Source organism: Triticum dicoccoides, chromosome 3A, assembly GCF_002162155.2.
Source record: "Triticum dicoccoides isolate Atlit2015 ecotype Zavitan chromosome 3A, WEW_v2.0, whole genome shotgun sequence".
NCBI lineage: Eukaryota > Viridiplantae > Streptophyta > Magnoliopsida > Poales > Poaceae > Triticum > Triticum dicoccoides.
In genome coordinates, this window is record NC_041384.1 from 186,299,387 (window position 1) to 186,303,840 (window position 4,454).

The 4,454-nt window shown below is 46.0% G+C and overlaps 1 long non-coding RNA gene across 2 annotated transcripts; it reads right to left on the bottom strand.

The window, feature by feature from the left end:
- Positions 1-344: 344 nt before the first annotated feature.
- On the bottom strand, positions 345-4,150 carry LOC119271470. Of its 2 annotated transcripts, none has more exons than XR_005134541.1 (3): positions 3,840-4,150; positions 900-995; positions 345-819 (listed from the first exon to the last, which is right to left on the bottom strand). It is a non-coding gene; the product is annotated as an uncharacterized LOC119271470 (long non-coding RNA). The 2 variants fall into 2 exon arrangements; XR_005134540.1 differs by having other exon boundaries at positions 3,831-4,150.
- Between the last annotated feature and the right edge of the window lie 304 nt (positions 4,151-4,454).

Here is a 4,454-nt window from a genome sequence, read left to right on the forward strand (position 1 = left end):
AAATCAATCTAATCTAAGAAAACTGTAAATCTCTCACCGATGAACCTGAAAACTGATACCACTTGATGTGCACTGGGACCCGATCTTTCGATGAGAGAGGATAACTACGATTTTGGGTGGGACTTGACCCTCACGATCCGGCTACCAACCGTACAGGAAGAACCGTACATGACTGATATCCACAGCAATCGCTGAACCAACTCCACGGCATTATTGACCGAGCCAACGACGCGATCGACCTATCCACGAAGGATTTTTCCTGCAAGCAAATCAAAGAACATGCAAGAAAATAATAGCCAAGCAATCTCAAAATTGCGAATATGCTAGATGGGATTAATCTCACAAGATGGGGTTCCGATAGGATGTCTTGACGGTCGCACTAGCCTCTACGAGCGAAGACAAATAAAAGTAGCAATAGCTAAACTTCTCTAAACAAAACCCAAGTCTAAACCCTAACCTAGACTAGCTATTTATTAAAGAGGTACAAACGCAAACGAGTACGTAGATGTGTTCCAGCCGGTCTGCTGATCGAAGGAAGTTGTGCACGAGTTGGACAGTACAAAGGCCGAAGCTGCAGGCCCTGACGTGAGGAGACTTGGCGCAGCCCACAATACATGGCCCAAGTCGCTGATACTGATCAACGGATTCAAATCAAAAGGCCTTTGTTTCCTGTGCACTCCACGTGACATCGATGATGGATGGGGTGTAATGGATGGTTCGGCGGGCATGCATGCAAGGATGATGGAGCGCATGCATGCATGGATTGCTCCATCTGGTTTTAAGGCATAGTAGTCTCTTGCTTCTTTTATTCTTTTATTCCTGAGTACAAGTAAATCACAACATGAGTGTAATATCATATTTCTGCGAGTTAAATAATATGTCCAAAGAAATGAAAGTACCTGGTTAATAATTTGTGATGTAATATTTGTAGACGTTTCTATGATAGCTATGTCCACATCAGAACCTGGCCTCAACTTGGAAGTCCAAGAGTGCCACTGGAAAGATGAGGTGATTTCGATTGAAATCGATATAAAGATCGCCGGAATCGGATGCACGGTTTAGAAATGGCAAGCGAAACAAATATGGCACCGGTCTGCGATAAACAGCAAGTAGCCATCTAGATGCAACCAGATAATTATGCTACAGCACTCAAATATGGCAACAAAATACATGGCAGGGATCCATTCATGATGCTTAACAAAAGATGAACACTAAGCTACGGCCAATTCATCCATTAACAGGTTCAAACAAGCATGGCAAAAGTGCAATTGATAAATAGGTTTCAGACTTAGTGAAATTAACACTTGTCTGGAATTTCAGATCAGGTAGCACACTTTGAAGTAAGAAAACCATATGTTACAGGAACTTAACATGGTAAAGCAAAGCATAGCATGGAGCTACTCAGAGAGCTTAACAAAAGTCCCTTATTGACCTTGAGCCAAAAGGGATTAGAAAATACAATTGCAAGCATGTAAACATGGCAAAAACATAAACAGATCTCAAACTTAGTGAAATTCCAGGACATGACAAAAACAGATTCAACATGGCATCTTTACAAGCTTGATTAACTCACTACAAGGCATGTCATGGCATGGGACAAGTTCTAGCATGAAGTATACATGAAAATGAAGCTAACCATGTGCCAAACCACCTCATAGCATGTTTGAAAAAAATCACACAAAAATGCCCAAACAACATCATGATGTAAAATGACATGCTTATGAACTTGCTCAAATGCATAAACTAATGCCACCGCTGGGTTGGTGGGATTTTTCTACCCCAAAACATATATAATATGTTGGGGTTGCTGTAGAAAAATCACCACAAATGCAATAAGTCAAACACTGCCTAAAAAGGTAGCTGACAAAAATGGCATTTTCCTTATTTGGAAATGTCCAGAAATGGACTTGCCTGAACTGGAATAAGGTATCTTTCCCGAAATGGAAATCGCTGGAATAAAGAAAAAAATAAAAGAAATAAGAGGAGGGGGTGAGGATGACATGTGGTGCCCTGAGGAGTGTTAGTATGGCAGGTGGGGCCTTGCTGTCATACTCACGCATAATGCAAAAACATAAACAGATCTCAGACTTAGTAAAATTCCAGGACATGACAAAAACAGATTCAACATGGCATCTTTACAAGCTTGATTAACTCACTACAAGACATGTCATGGCATGGGACAAGTTCTAGCATGAAGTATACATGAAAATGAAGCTAACCATGTGCCAAACCACCTCATAGCATGTTTGAAAAAAATCACACAAAAATGCCAAAACAACATCATGATGTAAAGTGACATGCTTATGAACTTGCTCAAATGCATAAACTAATGCCACCGCTGGGTTGGTGGGATTTTTCTACCCCAAAAACATATATAATATGTTGGGGTTGCTGTAGAAAAATCACCACAAATGCAATAAGTCAAACACTGCCTAAAAAGGTAGCTGACAGAGATGGCATTTTCCTTATTTGGAAATGTCCAGAAATGGACTTGCCTGAACTGGAATAAGGTATCTTTCCCGAAATGGAAATCGCTAGAATAAAGAAAAAAATAAAAGAAATAAGAGGAGGGGGTGAGGATGACATGCGGTGCCCTGAGGAGTGTTAGTATGGCGGGTGGGGCCTTGCTGTCATACTCACGCATAATGCAAAAATATAAACAAATTTCAGACTTAGTGAAATTCCAGGACATGACAAAAACAGATTCAACACGGCATCTTTACAAGCTTGATTAACTCACTACAAGGCATGTCATGGCATGGGACAAGTTCTAGCATGAAGTATACATGAAAATGAAGCTAACCATGTGCCAAACCACCTCATAGCATGTTTGAAAAAAATCACACAAAAATGTCAAAACAACATCATGATGTAAAATGACGTGCTTATGAACTTGCTCAAATGCATAAACTAATGCCACCACTGGGTTGGTGGGATTTTTCTACCCCAAAAACATATATAATATGTTGGGGTTGCTGTAAAAAAATCACCACAAATGCAATAAGTCAAACACTGCCTAAAAAGGTAGCTGACAGAGATGGCATTTTCCTTATTTGGAAATGTCCAGAAATGGACTTGACTAAACTGGAATAAGGTATCTTTCCCGAAATGGAAATCGCTGGAATAAAGAAAAAAATAAAAGAAATAAGAGGAGGGGGTGAGGATGACATGTGGTGCCCTGAGGAGTGTTAGTATGGCAGGTGGGGCCTTGCTGTCATACTCACGCATAATGCAAAAAAAGGGGGGTCTGAACCGCACCAGGGGAGGATCGAACCCAGGTCTCCCTGGAGTTAGAGCGGGGTCTTTGCCACTGGGCCAAGCGCTCATAGTTGGCATAAAGAAGACCGGACTCCTTATGTACTAGGACCAGGTCTGGCTAGTCTCCTCTACGCGCACAGAAAAGAAAACGACGACGATGCCGGCAAGCGAGGCGGCCGTATCCGGCGAGGTGGTGTGCCGGCGGGGGTGCGGACACGGAGGGGGGTTTAGCGCGTGCATGCGGAGCTGCTGCAAGAATGCACGCGTTGGGTTCAACTCGAGCACGAGCTCATGGCGAGCTTGGCTTGGTACCGTCGGTGCAGAGGCCGAGCGAGCGACCTCTGAAGCTGGCGAGGCGAGGCGAGGCGAGCGTGCACACGGGCAAGCGTGGCGAGGAGAACGCAGCCAGGTGGGAACCAGAGCACGGGGACGCGCGAGCGCGCTGTATCAAGTACACACAACAAAACTGCAGACCTCACCGGAGCACCGTGAGCACAGCAAAGACACGGATTGATCGGGCCTCACAGGGTCCTATATGCCATGGAAAGAAAAGGGAGAGGTTGGTGCGTTACTCAGCTCACCCTAGGACACGATGGGGTCGACGGAGACGAGCCGGAGATGACGCAAGGGAGCGCTGAACTTGGTGGGGCTGCTGTCCGCGAAGCAGAGGGAGAAGATGTCGTTGTGGTAGTCGATCCAGGGCTGTAGAGGTGCGTGCGTGCAGAAGAGGGCAGAGAGGTACTTGACGGTCCTCTCGACGGCAACAGGTGGGTCGGAGGCGTGACGTGGACGGCTACCCCGAGCTTGAGCTCTTGCTCGCTCGGGTCATGGTGGGCAGGGCGACAGCGAGGCGCGTGGGGCTAACCTAGGCGGCGGAGAGGGAAGAAGAGGAGGGGGATCGGTCGAGGGGAGACCCTAGGGCACCGGGGACGTCTTTTATAGGGTCTAGGGACGAGCTCCGGCCGTCAAATCATCTGGCGTGCCGACGTGGCTGCTCTGGATGGCCTGCCGTACAGGAGGACGAAGCTCCTGTACGCGTGGGCTGACTGGGCTGCGGTGAGGGTGGATGGCTGGGCCGGGTGTGAGAAAAGGCCCAAGTGGCTGTGCTGGGAAGGTCCTCTCCTTCTCCTCTAAAATTCTAAACATTTAAAAATCACAGCTGAAGAAAGGAAAAGGTCAGGGAGGTAGGAGATGTA